We start from the raw sequence: 19,908 nt of genomic DNA, 5'->3' as shown, positions 1-19,908 counted from the left end.
TCTTGCCTCTCTCACTGGTCAAGAATGACCAGGTAAGGCATGTAGTTTTCCACATGAGCAAAGCTTTATTGAAGAGGCTTGCAAGCGGAGATGAGGAGGGCGTAGAGCAACGTGTACGCTCATCTCACAGAACAAAAGACAGGCCTGAGTTTTTAGAAGTTCTTGGGTGGGAAAAGATTCATGTTTATTCATAGACACAGGCGGGGATATGTTAACTAAGGTGTGTGCGCAGTAGCTTTCCAAGATGGCTCCGTCCTGGAGGCCCCTGGGATTTGTAGCAGGACTTATTATGGGGTGTCGCACCTGCGCAGTCTCCCACTCCCTGGGTTCGATTCCCTGGCTGGGGTTGTAGCCCCTCACTGCACCTGGTGAAATATCACACAGTGGTCACAGGTGGATGTTCTGCGCATGTCCCTGGGCCTGGTTTTCTCCAGCTGCTTCTGAAAGGCAACTTTAAAGAAGTTTGAGGGCTATTTTTAGATACCCTGCCCCATTGTTTTGGGAGATTGCTTTGTTTCTCCTCCCTGGCCAATTGTTACTTGTTTGTAGATTTGGGGGCCCCTTTGTTCCTTGTCTTACTAAGTCTCTAGGTTCTACACTCAACCCCCTATTACCTCCCTTATAGTATAGTCTGTTTCTCTCTTACTTGCTTCTCTAACCAGAGCAGTCTCTTCGCTATTTCTCAAACAGGCACCCTCCGATCTCAGGGCCTTTGCTCCCCGTCTTAGACCCTCTGGTTAGCAGCCATAGCACTTAACCACTATGGCACCAGGGTTTCCATCGTGAGAATAACTGATTTAATATATGTAAAGTGCTTGTTAGAAAAGTTTGCCAGCAGCAGCAGCATCATCATTCAGTACTTGGTTTCCCACCTTCACATTTTTTTAAATCAATATGTAACATTATTTAATACTTTATTTAAACTGACTTTTAAAACTTAGCTTCCTCCTGCCAACCAAACCAAGCCAAGCCAAACCCACTGCCGTTAGGTTAATTCCAACTCATAGCAACCCTATAGGACAGAGTAAAACTGCCCCATAGAATTTCCAAGGAGCGCCTGGCATATTCAAACTGCCAACCTCTTGGTTACCAGCTGTAGCCCTTAACCGCCACGCCACCAGGGTTTCCGCTTCCTCCTAAGCAGTACCAAAAACCCATTGCTGTCCAGACGATTCCGACTCACAGCGACCCGGTAGGACACAGTAGAACTGCCCCATAGGGTTTCTAAGGCTGTAAATCTTTACGTAAGCAGACTGGCACATCTTTCTCCGGAAGAGCAGCTGGGGGGTTTGAAACACCAACCTTTCGGTTAGCAGACAAGTGCTTTAACCACTGTGCCACCAGGCCTCCTCTCCTAAGCAATAAACCAAACCAAAATCAAATACTTTGCCAGTCAAGTCAATCCTGACTCATGGCAACCCTATAGGACGGAGTAGAACTGCCCCAAAGGGTTTCCAAGGAGTGGCTGGTGGATTCGAACTGCCAACCTTGTGGTTAACAGCTGAGTTCTTAACCACTGTACCACCAGGGCATCTCTTAAGCAATAGTATCCTTGAAATGACAGGTTTGGTGGTTTAGTTATATTTTTTAGGCATGCTGTAATAAATTACCAGTTGCCATCAGGTCAGCTCCAACTCAGGACAACCCCATGGGTGTCCGAGGGGAACTGTGCTGTTCAATGGGTGATTTTTTGGAAGTAGGTTGCTAGGCTTTTCTTCCAAGGTGCCTGTGGGTGGACTCGAACTACCAACTTTTCAGTCAGCAGCCAAGCATGTTAACTGTTTACGCCACCCAGGGACTCCAGGACAACAAATACATGCCTGTTAAAAAAATAAGTTCACCTTGCAGCACTAAATCATCTTGTGCAAGACCAGTTGTCCCACCTCGCTTTGAGAAGCACCGCTATAGACAAGTCCTTGCACTTCTCCAGTTACCGCAACTGTGAAATAGGCATGATGTGAGGATAACCCTGCTTCCCAGGATGGTCAGTGCAATCTGTGAGATGTTGGTTGTGAAGCTGTTTCAAAAGTGCTATTCACTGTGAAACATTTCATAACATGGAGGAACCTGGAAGGCATTATGCTGAGTGAAATTAGTCAGATGCAAAAGGACAAATATTGTATAAGACCACTATTATAAGATCTTGAGAAATAGTATAAACTGAGAAGAACACATTCTTTTGTGGTTACGAGGTGGGGAGGGAGGGAGGGTGGCAGAGGGTTATTTACTGATTAGTTAGTAGATAAGAATTACTTTAGGCGAAGGGAAGGACAATACTCAATACACGGAAGGTCAGCTCAACTGGACTGGACCAAAAGCAAAGAAGTTTCCTGAATAAACTGAATGCTTCGAAGGTTAGCGGAGCAAGGGTGGGGGTTTGGGGACTATGGCTTAAGGGGACATCTAAGTCAATTGGCAAAATAATTCTATTATGAAAACGTTCTGCATTCCACTTTGAAGTGTGGCGTCTGGGGTCTTAAATGCTAACAAGCGGCCATCTAAGATGCATCAATTGGTCTCAACCCACCTGGATCAAAAGAGAATGAAGAACACCAAGGTCACAAGATTACTATGAGCCCAAGAGACAGAAAGGGCCGCATGAACCAGAGACTTACATCATCCTGAGACCAGAAGAACTAGATGGTGCCCGGCCACAACTGATGACTGCCCTGACAGGGAGCACAACAGAGAACCCCCAAGGGAGCAGGAGAACAGTGGGATGCAGACCCCAAATTCTCATAAAAAGACCAGACGTAATGGTCTGACTGAGACTAGAAGAATCCCGGCAGTCATGGTCCCCAAACCTTCTGTTGGCCCAGGACAGGAACCATTCCCGAAGACAACTCATCAGACATGGAAGGGACTGGACAATGGGTTGGAGAGAGATGCTGATGAAGAGTGAGCTACTTGTTTAAGGTGGACACTTGAGACTGTGTTGGTGTCTCCTGTCTGGAGGGGAGATGGGAGGGTAGAGAGAGTTAAAAAGGTTAGAACCCTGCGAAACGGTCATGAAAGGAGAGACTGGAAGGAGGAAGCCAGCTGACTCATTAGGGGGAGAGTTTTTTTTTAAGCAGGAGTATGGAGTAAGGTGTATATTATATAAGCTTATATGTGACAGACTGACTTGATTTGTAAAGTTTTACTTAAAGCACAATAAAAATTATTGAAATAAAAAAAAATTTTAGACAAAAAAAAAAAGTGCTATTCATTGATGTCATGTAGTAACTCCCACCCCGCCCCCACCACCATTTCCAGGTTTCCTGGAGTTTTAGTTCTCCAGAGCCTCCAGTGGTTCATCTCAGGTTTGCGAAAGGAATGATTTATAATAAATTCTCCCCACCCCACCCTCACTTCTCCTTGGAGTTTGTTGGGCTGCCACTTAGGTGTATTTTTTTTTCTCACTTGTTACCTCTCCTCAGGCTAGAACGGCCCCAAACCTATTTTAATCCTTCGTTCCCATTCAACGCCCTCCTCCCTCTCACTTTTGTCTTATTGATTGCACTGAGGGCATCAGGCCGAGTTGCTATGCTCAGGGGAAGACACCCCCAGCCCCAGCTCCTCCGGCCCCTCCAGCTAGCCTGAAGTCCTGCTGTTAGCCTGGCCCAGGGCTCAGGAAGCAGCACCAGGTTTGTCTCCACTGGCCTTGGCTTTTGTCCTGCTTACCTGCTTGCTCAACTCAGGACTCTGGAAACACCTCTCCTCTGGGCCTGACCAGCCAAGGCAGCTGCCCAAATTGCTTTCCCTCTGACCTGGCTTCTCATTCCTCCTCCACTTGAGCAAACAGGATAAATCCCAAGAGAGGCCTTGGGGCACCTTCAGAAGGCACAGGCCTGGGAGGCCTGTGCTGTGGCAGAGGAGAGGTTGCGTGTGGCAATGCCTGGGAGGCTCTGCATTTCTCTGACCCTGCTCTGCCCAGCCAGCTCCAAGGGCTTCACAATGTCCATATAGAAGGCACTGCCCTGCTTGTGGAGTGAAGGTCCTGAGAATGGCTGGCCTCCACCAGACATGGGAAAAGCAGGAGGGAGTTAGGCACAAACTTTAGAAAGCTGATGACGATGTGGTTCTTTTATTTCCTGGGAGACAGAAAAAACTTCATATAAAGCAAACCCAGAACTTCTCCCCACAGAGTGAGGGGGGAGGTGGTTTGCTTTATTATACAACTTTCCTCTTAGCCTGACCATGTGCCATGGAGTCTAGAAGAATGTGCAAGATAGCCCTTCAGGTTTGAGTTTTGTCTTCCAAACCAGTCAGAGGCTGTGAAGGTTGGGAGTCTGAGTGGCTCCCTGGGTGGGGGAATCCCTTTGCCCGCCTCAGCCCTAGGTCCTTCAAGCTAGGCCTGAGGGCCGCCCTGCCCATTTGGTCCTCTCTCCTTTCCCTGGCTCCCCTACTCTAGACTTCCTCACCCCACTCCTCCCACTCCCAGGTCCTGCCTCATGTCCTCAGTCTCCAAGATGGGTTGTCAGGCATTCAGCCTCCTCTCGTTCTGCTCTGCCTGGGCTGGGAGCCAGTGGGAGAGGCAGATCGTTGGATTCTACAAGGGAAGTTGACCTTCCACTCTGCCAGGCTGGCTGCCTCTTGGTGTATCTCCTGTGTATTTATTGAGAGGCTTACAGAATCTCCCCTCCTTCCTCTTGAGTTAGCCTTGGTTTGTCAGGCCCCAGGAAAAGGCAGGGGTGTGGGGTGGGGGTTTTATTGTTTTTAGCTGCTATTGAGTGGGCCCCAGCCCCCGCCATGCACAATGAAACAAAATGCTACCACTGAACCACCAATGCCTCACAGGGTGGGGGTTGTTGTTGTTGTTTGCTGTCAAGTTGATTCTGACTCATAGTGACCCTATAGGACAGAATAGAACTGCCCCTAGAGGACAGAGTAGAACTGCTCCATAGGATTTCCCAGGCCAAAATCCTTATGGGGGCAGATCGCCAGGTCTTTTCTTCTGCTAGTGGGTTTGAGGAAACCCTGGTGGTGTAGTGGTTAAGTGCTACGGCTGCTAACCAAAGGGTCTGCAGGTCGAATCTGCCAGGTGCTCCTTGGAAACTCTATGGGGCAGTTCTACTCTGTCTTATAGGGTCGCTATGAGTCAGAATCAACTCGACGGCACTGGGTAGTGGGTTTGAACTGCCGACCTTTCAGTTAACAGCTGAGCACTTAAACATTGAGCCACTAGGGCTCTGGGATAGGGGTTAGAGAGAAATAAAAACCCATTCTATACTGTATGTAGATTTAATTACTTGATAAGAATGCTAGTTTTTTTCATGGTATGCATTTCATTGTACTGACAATAGTCATCTCCTTTTAAAAAAATTTTTTTTTTTTTCTTTTAAAGGATGCTCTAAAACAGTTGTTCCTGCTTGTGGAATTCTGGGGAAAAATAGCTTCCAGAACACTGATCTGGTATATTCCCCAGAAAATTAGTCAAGTTGAAGATGTCTGTGAGCATCAGTCCTCACTGTAAAAAGTGCTCCCCGACATCGGCCTATGGCAGCCCCATCTGGTGGGGTAGGTAGGAAGTGGTACAGGGATATTCACAGCAGAGATTATAATACCTGTACCTGTAGCCGTTGAGTCTATTCTGACTCATAGCGACCCTATGAGACAGAGTAGGACTGCCCTATAGGATTTCCAAGGAGCGGCTGGTGGATTTGAACTGCTGACCTTTTGGTTAGCAACTGAGCTCTTAACCACTGTGCCACCAGTAGCAATTAAATAATAGTTATTAAATCAAACTAAGTGCTAGGCCCTGTGCTGGACCATGGGGATTCAAAAATATAAATAAACATAAAAATCATTTCTGGTGGAGTGAGCTTCTTGGATCAGGTGGACACTTGAGACTATGTTCGCATCTCCTGCCTGGAGGGGAGATGAGAGGGTGGAGGGGGTTAGAAACTGGCGAAATGGACACGAAAAGAGAGTGGAGGGAAAGAGCGGGCTGTCTTATTAGGGGGAGAGTAATTGGGAGTGTGTAGCAAAGTGTATATGGGTTTTTGTGTGAGAGACTGACTTGATTTGTAAACTTTCACTTATCTTAAAGCACAATAAAAATTATATATAAAAAAAAATCATTTCTGCCCTCAAGGGCTCCCAGCCTAGTGTCAATTTAACTCAAAAAGAGTTTGAAATGCCCGTTCCAATCTACTCCGCCTTTCTCTGTTGACCCCAGGGATGGCTCTCAGCGTGTGATCTGATGGGTACAGGTGTGGGTAAGGATTAGGGACCAGCACCTTTTATTACTTAATGACATTGTGTGTCCAGATTTTGAACACATGGGGCATGTCTGCATATCCACGTCAGTTTTGTTTTTTGCTTCTCAGCTCCATCCCTAAGGATGAGAACAGTGTTTACTCATTTCAGTTGCTTTGTACAGGGATCTGCTCAGGCGAACACCTGGATCATATTTGGATAATGATGATGTTGATGTTGACAAAAGCTTGATGATTTAATAACGAGGTAATATGTCCTACTTTTAAAAGAAAGCTGGCTGGAGCCTAACTAAAGCTGAGGACAATATTCAGAAGAGGTTTCTTTCAAGAAAATGGCAAAAGGAAAAGATTTGCAAGCCCACTAGAAGAGAGAACAATACTCTTCCTGGCAGTTTCCCTGGGTATGGCGCCGTACAGGTCGCCCCCAGAAATGACATAACGTCCCCGTGGGCCTGCATTGTCTGTCACCGTCCAGGGCCCATCAGTCCCTAAACGGAGCCCTTCCTGCTCCCCAGGCAGGCCTGGGCTTTTACTTACAGTAACCTCTGTGTGTGTGAGTAGAACTGTGCTCCATATGGTTTTCAGCAGCTGATTTTTTCAAAGTAGGTCACCAGGCCTTTCTTCCCAAGAGCCTCTGGGTGGACTCAAACAGTCAAATTTTAGGTTAGCAGCTGAGCGTTAACTATCTGCGCAACCCAGGGACTCCAAAGCCAAAATTAAAGCCAAACAAGTATATCTTGTGATCCTTATTTGCTCAGAGTGGATGCTGAAGATCCTTCAAAAGCGGCTGTAGCAGTGTATCAACAGGGAACTGCCAGAAATTCAGGCTGGTGTCAGAAGAGGACGTGGAACCAGGGATATCATTGCTGATGTCAGATGGATCCTGGCTGAAAGCAGAGAATACCAGAAGGATGTTTACCTGTGTTTTATTGACTATGCAAAGGCATTCGACTGTGTGGATCATAACAAATTATGGATAACACTGCGAAGAATGGGAATTCCAGAACACTTAATTGTGCTCATGAGGAACCTTTACATAGATCAAGAGACAGTTGTTCACACAGAACAGGGGGATACTGATTGGCTTAAAGTCAGGAAAGGTGTGCGTCAGGGTTGTATTCTTTCACCATACCTATTTAATCTGTATGCTGAACAATTAATACGAGAAGCTGGATTATATGAAGAAGAACGGGGCATCAGCATTGGAGGAAGACTCATTAACAACCTGCGTTATGCAGATGACACAACTTTCCTTGCTGAAAGTGAAGAGAACTTGAAGCACTTACTAATGAAGATCAAAGACCACAGCCTTCAGTATGGATTACACCTCAACATAAATAAAACAAAAATCCTCACAACTGGACCAATGAGCAACATCATGATAAACAGTGAAAAGATTGAAGTTGTCAAGGATTACATTTTACTTGGATCTACAATCAACAGCCACGGAAGCAGCAGTCAAGAAATCAAAAGACGCATTGCATTGGGCAAATCTGCTGCAAAGGACCTCTTCAAAGTGTTGAAGAGCAAAGATGTCACCCTGAAGACTAAGGTGCGCCTGACCCAAGCCATGGTATGTTCAATTGCATCATATGCATGTGAAAGCTGGACAATGAATAAGGAAGAATGAAGAAAAGTTGACGCCTTTGAATTGTGGTGTCAGCGAAGAATATTGAATATACCATGGACTGCCAAAAGAACAAACAAATCTGTCTTGAAGAAGTGCGGCCAGAATGCTCCTTGGAGGCAAGGATGGCGAGACTGCATCTCACATACTTTGGACATGTTGTCAGGAGGGATGAGTCCCTGGAGAAGGACATCATGCTTGGCAGAGTACAGGGTCAGCAGAAAAGAGGAAGACCCTCAACAAGGTGGATTTACACAGTGGCTGCAACAATGAGCTCAAGCACAACAATGATTGTAAGGATGGCGCAGGACCAGGCAGTGTTTCGTTCTGTTGTGCATAGGGTCACTATGAGTCAGAACCGACTCGACGGCACCTGACAACAATTGTTTTGCCTTTTCCAGAATGTCGCGTAGTTGGGATCATACACTATGCAACTCTTTTACACTGGCTTCTCTTACTTAGCAATATGCATGAAAGATTCTCTTCATAGCTTGAGAGCTCAATTCTTTTCATCACTGAATAATCCTCCATTGTATGGTCTAGATCTGTTTTTAATCGCTAAGTTTCTGTAGCTCCACGTCTACCCCTGGAGTTTGCCTGGTCATGTCCCTGTCTCTGACCTGAGATACTCCAGCTGAAAAATGCAATGGGAAGTATTTTGGCAACCACTGCATTTCTGTGTACCTGAAAGGTGTGCCTTCCTTGGTCAGGAAACTAGAAATACCAGCTTATATGGAGCTGGGACAGGCTGGGACCACTTTCTCTGCACACGGGTCACTATGAGTCGGACTTTCTCTGCAGATACTGCAAATGTTCCGGCCACCACCAGCAGCTACCGTCAAGTTGATTCTGACTCATGGCAACCCCATGTGTGTCAGAGTAGAGCTCTGCTCCACAGGATCTTCAATGGCTGATTTTTGGGAAGTATGTTGCCAGGCTTTTCTTCTAAAAATGTAAAGCAAGGACCTTGAAAACCAAATTTTAGAGGACACCAAGAAGAGACAAATGGAAAGAAAAAAAGAGGAGGAGGAGAGGAAGAAGAAAGAAAAGACAAGTAACCAAGACTGATTGTTAAATATGGAATTGGTAGAATTAACATGGGTTCCCATGTGATGGTCATTATGCCACTGGTTCTCACTCAGGGCCTAAGGCTTTCTGTTGGATTGTGAAGATATCTTGGGTGTATCCAATAATCTAAGTATTTTCTCTGCCCTTCACCTGGTTTCAACTTGAGAAACAGAGAGGGAGAATGGCTGGTGTGGGAAGTGTGTATGAAAGAGAGAAAGAAATGAAGGTGAAAGAATTTCTCCAACTAACATCCCATTTGTCACCAGCCAGAAGAACCTTAGTTAAGCACCACCCTGGACCTCCTAATTCAGGGCTCTCAGAATTCCTGTGGAACAGTTCCAACCTGCCAGCCTCTTACTTACCCAGATATGCATTTCCTATTCCTCAGTTCCAAGCCAAGGAAGGGAAGGATGTGGCCCTGGTGGTAACTGTAAGTAGTCTGGACCACCAATCAGAAGGAGCCTGGCTCAGACACCAGCAGTATAATCTGCCTTTCATCTGATCCTTCTTAGATCCCCTGGACATGCTGGAAGGGATCTTTGCCAGTTTTAGGGTGGTTTGCTGGCTGAAGTATCTGATGGAATGGAAATTTGGAGAGCAAGATCCAGACCGCAACAATCTGTTGGCAGATGCCTCAATGCAAGTCATGTCCTCGTTATTACTGACTCGTCCCTGCTGACTATGGCGGCTTCACTATATCGGTGGGAACAGATGGTCTAAGGTGAGGGAAGCCTCACAGAATAGCATTTGAATTCAAGGGATCCTAGGATGTCAGGGCTGAATCACAGATAAGGAAACTGAGGCCCAGGAGGAAGGAGGAATATTATAGTTATTGGTGATTTTTGTTTCCCTAATCAGTTTTTGAGGCTCTCTAGGGCAATTTTTTTTTTTTTAGGGCAGGGACAAGGAGCCCTGGTAGCACAATGGTTAAGCATTCGGCTGCTAATTTTTTAGGGCAATTTTTTTTTTTTTTAGGGCAGGGACAAGGAGCCCTGGTAGCACAATGGTTAAGCATTTGGCTGCTAATGGAAAGGTTGGTGGTTTGGACCCACCAGCTGCTCCATGAGAGAAAAGATCTGGCGGTCTGCTCCCATAAAGATTATAGCCTAGGAAACCTTATGAGGCATTTCTACTCTGTCAAATAGGGTCGCTCTGAGTTGGAATCTACTCGACAGTGCACAACAACAACAGGGTAAGGACTATGGCTCGAAGCCCCAAGACCTAGCAGAGGGGTTGTCCCATATAAGATGCTCAATAAATGTTTGTGAAAGGAAAAGAGTTAGTAATGGAGGGAAGGAGAGTAAAAGGGAGGGGTGGAGAGAGGGAGGAAGGAAGGAGAAAGAACTTGCCCATGGTCACTCAAGTAGCCAGCAGCTAAGCCGGACCTCCCCTCACAGGCCTCTCCCTGGGGCCTGCTGGCTGCCCCAGATGCTACTCATTTCGCTGTAGCAGCCCAGCTGGCTATCCTTATCTCCCAGAAAGTGTCACTGATGCCATCAGACCCCCAGGCGGGTTCTCTGCTGATCCAAAGCAGGGCTCAGGGAAGCTCCACTGGTCTGTGATCTGAACAATGCCAGAGGGGCCAAGACTGCCTTTGCCCAGCTACCCTGCCGGAGGGGCTCAGCCTGAGGTGTCCACTCAGCCTGGGGTCTACAGCTGGACAGGACCCAGGGGGTGGTACGGGGCCTGCCCAGGGATGTAGACAGAGGAGCAAAAGGAGAGCCAAGCATTAGGTCCAGGGCACAAACAGATTCAAGTCTACAGAATGTCCTAGCAAGGCATTTGTGCACAGAGCCTGGCAGAGGCAGCATTCTGGAAAGGTCAATGAGGCAGGACCTGGGAAACCAGAGAGCAGAAGGCGCCGCTCAAGCTCATCCACTGTCAGAGGCAGAGACAGGCCGGAGGCAGGTTGGTGTGTTCCAGGATGACGGTGGGGCTGAGAGCAGACAGGAAGTGAGAGTGGGAGCCAGTTCCGGAGGCAGTGGAGTGTAGCTGTGGATTATGTGTTCTCTGAGCCTGCAGCAGCCTCACCTGAAGCACGTAGGTGTGGTGGAGGTGGTGGGGCGGGGGGGGGCACTCTGGGAGCTGTTAGGAGAGTTGAGCCAACCTGGATCGTTCTGTTCTGCGCTGCCTCCACCCTACTCCGCTTTCTACCAGCCCGGGAATCCACCTCCTCTCTGTCCTTTGTCCTGCTCCCTATTTGGGGGTGGGGAGGTCTGGTGTTGGGAGTGACCTTCTTCTTAGCAGCCTCCAATCTCAGGACCCTGTCAGTGATGGGAAGTGACCTTTTGCAACATCCACAGAAATTGTCTGGGTATCTCTGTGTCCCAGGGTTGGTGATGGCATATACTGGGGCTGAAAACTCAGAAGTTGGTCCCTACCTTCAGAGGCTCCCCAGTTTTGTTGGGAAAGTGGGGCACACCCAGCAGGGGCACTCCAAGACCAGCATGGCCACCGGAACACACAGTGAGCTGTTCAGAAGAAGCAGAGAGCCTCAAGGGCAAGACTGCTTCTTGATGCAGGTGAGGCTGGACCTGGAAGGGGGCGTTGCAATTTGGGATGGAAGTTTTGAGTAAAGTCACTGCAGCAAGAATGCGTAGGGTTTCTTTCAGAGGCAGGGGATGGTGGGGGGCAGAGGGAAGGGGAGATATAGGGGCAGCTCGAGAGTCAGGGGGTGAAGGCCAGTGTTTTTCAAACATTTTGTTGTTGTTTGGTGCCGTTGAGTTGAGTGCTGACTCATAGGGACCCTATGCACAACAGAATGAAACGCTGCCCAGTCCTGCGCCATCCTCACAATTGTTGCTATGCTTGAGCCCGCTGTCGCAGCCACTGTGTCAATGCATATTGTTAAGGATCTTCCTCTTTTTTGCTGACCTTCTACTTTACCAAGCATGAGGTCCTTCTCCAGGGACTGGTCCCCTCTGAGAACATGTCCAAACTACTATATCAAAGTGCAACCCATGTGAAATGGTTCACTACAGATTAGTCAGCAAGCACAAGCAAGCCCGTGCGTACTTTGCTTGCTTATTGGGTCCTCTGGCCCTGTCAGGGATTGTAAATTTGAAAAGAGGCTTTAATTCTGTAGGAAGGTGCTGTGGGATTGGGAGAGAGACAGATGCCAGCCATACCTAGAAGCAGAATCTTTGATGTGGTGAAAAAATGTGAAATTGTTCACTACAGATTAGTAAGTAAACACAAGCAAGCCCATGCTTACCTTGTTTATTTAATAATCTGCCCCATGTGCAACCAGTCTCACCCTCCTTTTCCGAATCGTTCCTCCCCCATGAACATAAACTCACTGTCCCCTAAGCTTCCTATCTTACCTTTCCAGTCGCTGTGGTCCGTTCGATCCCATATAGATAGTTCTTTAAAAGAGCACAATGCTCAAGGCAGACATTCTTTACTAATTAAGCTAAACTATGGTTTACAGACGACTTCAGGGGATATTTTTGGTTTAAAGATTATCTCAGGGCACTAGTTTCGGGAGTTCATTCAGTCCCAATGGTTCCAGAAAGGCTGGGTTCCATGAGAATTTTCCAGTATTTTTTAGCAGCAAAATCCTTTGCTAAGTGAAACCACACTCCGGATGTGTCAGCCTATTAAAGGCAGAACTGCTCTATCCTTCTAGTTTCCCATTACCCCAGTGTTCCCCAGCCCCCAGAGGCAAATGAATGAAACTTTATAGCTGGACTAATCCAACTGCCTTATTGAACCAGCAGGGAAACTGAGGCACAGAGAGCAGAAGGGGCCAGACTGGAGAGATCTTCAGGCAAGGTAAGAAATGTGGGGTCCACAAAATGGGGAGCCACTAAGTGTGTTTGAGCACAGGGTACATCGTTTCTTTCTGGCATTCCAATTTGACAGCTCGGCTAGGGCTGCAGCAATCTCTTGAAGTTTCGACCCCTTGATTGGGAAGGACTAGTATATTTGAACTATCTGAGAAATACCTCCAGCAAAGCAGGGTCAAAGAAACTGGTGGAGATAGTGGTTTGCCCTAAAGAGGGACCAATGCCATTGGTTAAGTTTTCGTAAGTAATTGAATTGTCAGTGAATAAGCTCAATAGAATTATAACTACTTCCTTAAATAGCAGCAGCACTTGTGCCCATGAGTTCGTTGGCCTAACGATGTGGCTTTAATTAGGAAATTTAAAAAATACCTTAAAAAGTCCCATCTTGAGCTCACAAAAAATGCGAACAACTGATAAACATCTTCGGAAGCTAAACAAGACCAGGGCTTTTCTCCTGGTGAGAATTTGCATTTCTAACCAGTTCCCAGGTGAGAATTTGCATTTCTAACAGGTTCAAAGGAAGTTATACATAAGAATCACCTGGGTGATCTTGTTAAAAATGTAGATTCTGATTCAGTATATCTAGGGTAGAAACGTAAATTCTCAGCAGGGGAACTGTTTAGAAATGCAAGTTCTCAGTAGGGTTCCAAACAAGACCTTCTCCTTTCCTCCCTGGGGTTTGTCTTGGCCAAGGTTCCTGCAACTAGGTTCTACCAGTTTTCATGCCAAGGTTTGGATTCAGTTGCCTACCTTGTGGCTGAGAAGACTCTGGAGTCTGGATGAGGTGAAACATCTAAAATGGGCAACACTCGTTCCCTCAAAGTGTTTGAATGTGTCTAGGAAACTTCTATGCTTTAGGTTTGGTCCAGTTGAGCAGACTTCCCCTATATTGGGGCTGAGGCCTGGGGACCATAGTTTTGGGGACTTCTAGGTCAATTGGCACAACAAAGTTTATAAAGAAAATGTTCCACATCCCACTTTGGTGAGTAGCTTCTGGGGTCTTAAAAGCCTGTAAGCAGCCATCTAAGATACATCTATCGGTCCCATCCCACGCAGAGCAAAGAAGAACGGAGGGAACCAAAAGCAAAAGGAAAATACTAGCCCAAAGGACTAAAGGACCACGTGAACCAGAGCCTCCAGCAGCCTGAGCCCAGAAGAACTAGATGGTGCCCGGCTACCACCAATGACTGCCCTGACAGGGATCACAACAGACAGTCCTGAACAGAGCAGGAGAAAAATGTAGAACAGAATTCAAATTCATGTGAAAAGACAAGACTTACTGGTCTGACAGAGACTGGAGGAATCCCTGAAACTACGGCCCCTGGATACTCCGCTAACTCAGAACTGAAACCATTCCTGAAGCCCACTTTTCAGACAAAGATTCGACAGGCCTATAAAACAAAATAACACGCGTGAGGACTGTGCTTCTTAGTTCAATCAAATACATGAGACCAAATGGGCAGCTCCTGTCCACAAGCAGGACGAGAAGGCAGGAAGGGACAGGAACTGGATGGATGGACACAGGGAACCCGGGGTGGAAAGGGAGAGCCTTGCTGTCACATTGCAAGGATTGCAACCAATGTCACAAAACAATATGTGTATAAATTTTTGAATGAGAAATTAACTTGAACTGTAAACTTTCACCTAAAGCACAATAAAAATAAAATTGAAATTAAGAGGGCACTATGTGTGGGTTTTTTTGTTTGTTTGTTTATCCTTTCATATAACCAGTCTGAGAAATGCTTGTCAGAGAGTATCAACCACTTCCTGAGGTCTCAAAATTGAACCACCCCTCTATAGTTGTCCAGGAGAGCTGCCCTCTGTAGCCCCACCCACCACATTACCCTTCTGGAGCACTTTACGGTTTATAAAGACATGTCAGATGTATTCTCTCATTTGACCTTCACGAAAATGCTTTGAGGCAGCCCAGGCAGGCATTGTCCCCAGACTTTAGAGACAGTAAAAAACAAGGGCAAGGAGACTTATCCAAGATGGCGTTGCCAGTTTAGTTAGCATTTATTCAACAAATACTCATTGTTCATTACGCTTATTTATGAATGATATTAGTTATTACAGTATGGAGTGAGAGCTCTGACTTGCCTCCCAGGACTCAACCGCACCAGGCTATGTTTCCTAAGGTTCTAAATAGAAGTGGATTTTCCACTGGAAACAGGTCAAATGACTTAATACAGCCACGGTAAATCCTAAGTGAGTCATGCTTCATTTAAATAACAAACCAGGGGAACTCTCAAGACTGCAGCAGAAAGAAATAGAATTATAACAGATGGACCAAAAAAAAAAAAAAAAAAAACAAACCCATTGCTGTCCAGTTGATTCCGACTCATAGTGACCCTATAGGACAGAGTAGGACTGCCCCGTAGGGTTTCCAAGGAGTGCCTGGTGGATTCTAACTGCTGACCTTTTGATTAGCAGCCATAGGTCTTAACCACTATACCACCAGGATTTCCACAATAGTTGGAGAGAACACGTTTATTGAGACCAGTGGCTTTTAAACATTTTGAATGCGTAAGACCCATTCTTATAAATAAAATATTACCAGGCAGCCTATCAAAGCAGTTATGTCTGTAGAACTTGAGGCCTCATTTAGCGTCTCTGGAAAATTCTTATCTAGATATGGGGAAAATGGCCCAGAGGTCTGAAGAGGTCCGCTGGTGAATTGGTGCTAGAGCTAGAACTCCAGGCAGGTATTATTCCCATTGAAGGGGTCTTCCAAGGAGGTTTTAATGGTCCCAACTGAATTGCTGGCCATGTCACCTCCTGCCCCCATATTTCTCAAACACACCCTGTACTGTCTGGCCTCTTCTGCAGGCTGTCCCCTCTTAGAACACATTTCCACCCAGGAAACTTGCATTTTTTTCTTCTAGACGTAGATCAAAGGGGCCTCCCCTCTCCCCTGAAGTTTCCCTAAGCATCATAGCTGCAGAGGAAACACACAGTCTTACTTCTGAGTGCCTCTGGAACCTTCTGGACCTCCCTCAGGGTGTTCTGCTTTGTCTTAGAGCCATTTGGAGCTTAATCCCACCCCTGAGATTTAATCCTTCTCGAGGACATGGGCCTCATCACAGAACCAAGCACTGAGTCCTGCAGCTTTGAAGTACTATGACACTGTGATCTCACAAGATGTTACTCTAAATTAGAGATTAAAAAAAAAATTTTTTTTTAATGGAATCTGTATACAGAATCAGTCTTATTACTGTTAAGTCCTGGCTAGTAAGATCGTCCTAAAGCTAAATGACGTTCATCTCATCTTGACCTCATCTTCACTATCGAGTGTTTATCATGCAGCCCCACACAAACACTGGGCCGTGATGGACCTTGTCCAGGGTCTGCACAACCAACACAGTTGCTGCCTTCATGAGCACTGGGCAAGGAGCTGACAGGCCTGGGACCCCATCCTGGCTCTGCTACTTCCCAGGCAAACCACGTCCTCTCTCCCAGCTTCCGCCCCTTCAGCCATAACACATGCCCACTCTTTGGGATGCTGTGAGAAGCCAAAGACAGGATATACGTAGAGGCATTTGTAAACTGCAGATTGCCTTGTGGGCCAGCTTATTGAAGCCAGTGTGAAAAAATTAAATTCAGCTCTTGAGATTTTAATAAACTGTGTAGTACTGTCTTAGTCATCTAATGCTGCTATAATAGAAATACCACATGTGGGTGGCTTTAACAAAGAGAAATTTGTTCTCTTACAGTCTGGGAGGCTAGAAGTCCGAATTCAGGGTGCCAGCTCCAGGGGAAGACTTCCTCTGTTGGCTCTGGGGGGAGGTCCTTGTCATCCATCTTCCCTGGTCTGGGGGCTTCTCCACACAGGGACCCCAGGTCCAAATGACGCACTCTGCTCCTGGCTCTTGTTTCTTGGTAGTATGAGGTCCCCCTGTCTCTCTGCTTGCTTCTCACTTTTATATCTCAAAAGAGACTGACTCAAGATACAATCTAATTTTGTATGTTGAGTACTGTCTCGTTAACATAACTACCTCTAATCCTGCCTCATTAACATAGAGGTAGAATTTACAACACATAGGAAAATCACATCAGATGACAAAATGGTGGACAATCACACAATACTGGGAATCATGGCCTAGTCAAGTTGACACATATTTTTAAGGGACACAATTCAATCCATAACATGTACCAGTGACTGGTTTATCTGAATGTTTCTCTTTCCAGTGAGTTGTTTTGGCATTATATAGTTACAAGCTTCCCTCCACCGCAGCTTCAGCCCCAAGGCCTTTGTATTTGCTGCCCTGGGAATCAGCTCACTCTATTCTACTGACTCCAGTTGAAAATAGTCATTCTTTTCCAAAAATAGCTTTTGAGCATCTACTATACTAGGCGTACTGGGCATCTAGCAGACAATAAAAGGTACAAGGTCCCCGTCCTCACAGAGCTTTATGACAATAAACCCATGATCAAATGAATAGGCATGACAGTGGCAGATCTGCTATGTGTGCTGCAGTGAGTAGAAAGGATGATGTAATTCTTTAGTTATTACCTGAAGAAGACATGAAGCCCATTGTGGGGGAAACAGGCAGGAGCCAGATGATGTAGGTCCTTGGGATGATAATGGGAAAATGGATTGTTACAAGGCCCGTGAGGACATGGACAGACATAACTGCATTATTGGAGTGAATGTTGATGGCTTGGATAGAAAGGAGGCAACAGTGGTGGAATGAAATGGGCAGATTCAAGGTATCTCCTGATAACAACCAAACCCACTGCCGTCAAGTTGGTCAAATTGATTCCAACTCATAGTGACCCTATAGGGCAGAGTAGAATTGCCCCATAGGGTTTCCGAGGAGCACTGGTGGATTCCAGCTGCTGAACTTTTGGTTAGCAGCCAAGCTCTTAACCACTGTGCCACCAGGGCTCCTGTATCCTGATGGTAGGACCAAAGGATCTTGCTAATGGATTGGCTGTGGAATGCAGGAAAGGGGAACCAAGGATGAGTCTAGGCTTTTTGCTCAAGCATCTGGGACCCTTTATTGATGAGATTGAAAAGACTTACTTTCTTCCTAAAGAAAACCTCTTTCTTCAGGGTTACAGCTAGCCCTTGATAGTTGCTAATGCTCAAGAAACTTGCTAAGTTGCATTGGAGTTTTCAAATTCCTTTACAAAGTATTTTATGTTTCAAAAGCTACCTGTATCTCACTTCATCAGCAGACCAGGCCTCTTGGGGCTTTGAGGATAAGCTGGGTGGAAGGGAGGCTGGAGGTGACCCTGGACAGTATTCCCTGGACTCCAGGCTCCCGACTATTTGGCCAGTTAAGAAAGCAGGAGAAACTCACTTTGTACAGACCTACTTTCTCCACACAGAGAGGTCAGCTTGGGGAAGAAAAAAGAGCCAGAGACGCCGGTACTCTGGGTAGGCTGAGCCTCACCAGAGGGTGCTGACTCAGAAAAAGCAGCTGCTTATCCTGGGAGCTGGCAGTTGTTGGCACAGAGATCAATTAAAACATGCCTTTCTGGTTTGCTTTCCCTACACCATCCCCTCCAGGGCACTTCCTCTCACTTTCAGCTTCCCCCAAGCTTTTTGCTGCCTAATTAACTTGGAGCCTGGTGGCCTTGGAATGAGGCAGCCTGGACGGAAGGGAGGAGTGTTGCAACAAGAACTCTAGGCCCACAGCTAGTTTGGGCTCCAGCATAACTATTCCTGGACCTGTCAGCAAGTCACTTACCCTCCCTAGGCTGCCCAGGCACCCCGTAGAGTACCAGAAAACTAAGCCCTTTGCCGTAGAGTCGTTTCTGACTCACAGCAACCCTATAGTAGCCAGATGAAACAAAAGACACCCAGTTAAATTTGAGCTTCAGATAAACAATGAATAATTTTGCAGTAAAAGCATGTTCCTCTGTTCTTCATTTATGAAACAGAGGTGGTGATCGTCCACTTCCTGGCCCAGTGCTTCTGGGATTGCCTTCAGAATGGAGAACATGACGATGCTCTACAAATTGCAAGCTGCCTCCCAGCATGCATGGATTCTATGCTATGTGCCACAAGCAATATGACAAAAATATATTTTGATCCATCTTGAAAGTAATCCTTTTTTTGTTGTAAATAGTTGAGGAGGGGGTAGGAGGAGAAATCACCTATCCCTAAATTTTGATCCCTAAACGAGGGGCAAGGAGCCTCTAAGGTAGGATTGTCAGATTAAGTAAAGAAAAATACAGATGTCCAATTACATTTGAATGTCAGATAAGCAACAAATAATTTTTACTATAAGTACTTTCAAGATGTCACTTGGAGGACTAAGGAGAACCTGATCCAAACCATGGTGTTCTCAATCACCTCAAATGCGAAAGCTGGACTATGAGTAAGGAAAACTGAAGAAGAATTGATACCTTTGAATTATGGTGTTGGTGAAGAATATTGACTATATCATGGACTGCCAGAAGAATGAACAAATCTGTCTTGGAAGTAGTACAGCCAGAGTTCTCCTTAGAAACAAGGATGGCGAGACTTCATCTTGCTTACCTTGGACATGTTGTCAGGAGGGACCAGTTCCTGGAGAAGGACATCATGCTTGGTAAAGTAGAGGGTCAGCGGAAAAGAGGAAGACCCTTAACGAGATGGATTGACACAGTGGCTGCAACAGTGGGCTCAAGCATAGCAATGACTATGAGGCTGGTGCAGGACTGGGCAGTGTTTCATTCTGTTGTACTTACGGTCACTATGAGTCGGAACCCACTCAAAGGCACCCAACAACAACATGTTCCTAGCATTACATGGGATATATACTTATACTACAAAATTATTTGTTGTTTATCTGAAATTCATATTTAACTGGCTACTCTGCAGGATGTCTGGGCAGCATCAAGCAGTGAGTTCAGCATAGAAGGAAAGTGTCCAGAAGGCCATTTGGGTCCCCAATATGCCCCACCATGTCTCCAGGAGAGAGCCCTGCCTCTAGGGCAGAGCCTCCTTGCTCTTCAATCTCTTTGGATTGAGGAAATGGGAAATGGTTTGTCTTTAATAACACATTTGTTTGAAGGCTCCCTATGTGCCAAAGAACATTGTCTAAATATGCAAGACAACAGGTCTGGCCACCCTGGACTAAAACCTCAGAGAGTGTTAAGGGAAGGAGTGGAGACTAGACTCAAAGGAAATGATGAAGTGAATACAAAGGAGAAAGCAACTGAGTGAAAGAGTTTTGGGGGCTTCCCGTCCTTCAGTGCAGCCCCCTTCTCCACTGACTGAGCGCCTTGGGAC

General features: G+C 46.3%; 1 long non-coding RNA gene across 1 annotated transcript; it reads left to right on the top strand.

Annotated features, from left to right (window-relative positions):
• The first annotated feature begins 11,060 nt into the window (after positions 1-11,060).
• Positions 11,061-14,333, top strand: LOC126073361 (uncharacterized). Its single transcript, XR_007516726.1, has 3 exons — positions 11,061-11,417; positions 12,612-12,669; positions 13,740-14,333. It is a non-coding gene; the product is annotated as an uncharacterized LOC126073361 (long non-coding RNA).
• Positions 14,334-19,908: the final 5,575 nt, after the last annotated feature.

The sequence above is a fragment of the Elephas maximus genome, chromosome 1 (assembly GCF_024166365.1).
Source record: "Elephas maximus indicus isolate mEleMax1 chromosome 1, mEleMax1 primary haplotype, whole genome shotgun sequence".
In the NCBI taxonomy this organism is placed as follows: Eukaryota; Metazoa; Chordata; class Mammalia; order Proboscidea; family Elephantidae; genus Elephas; species Elephas maximus.
The sequence above is the reverse complement of the archived record's forward strand: the minus strand, read 5'-3'. Positions and strand labels throughout refer to the sequence as shown.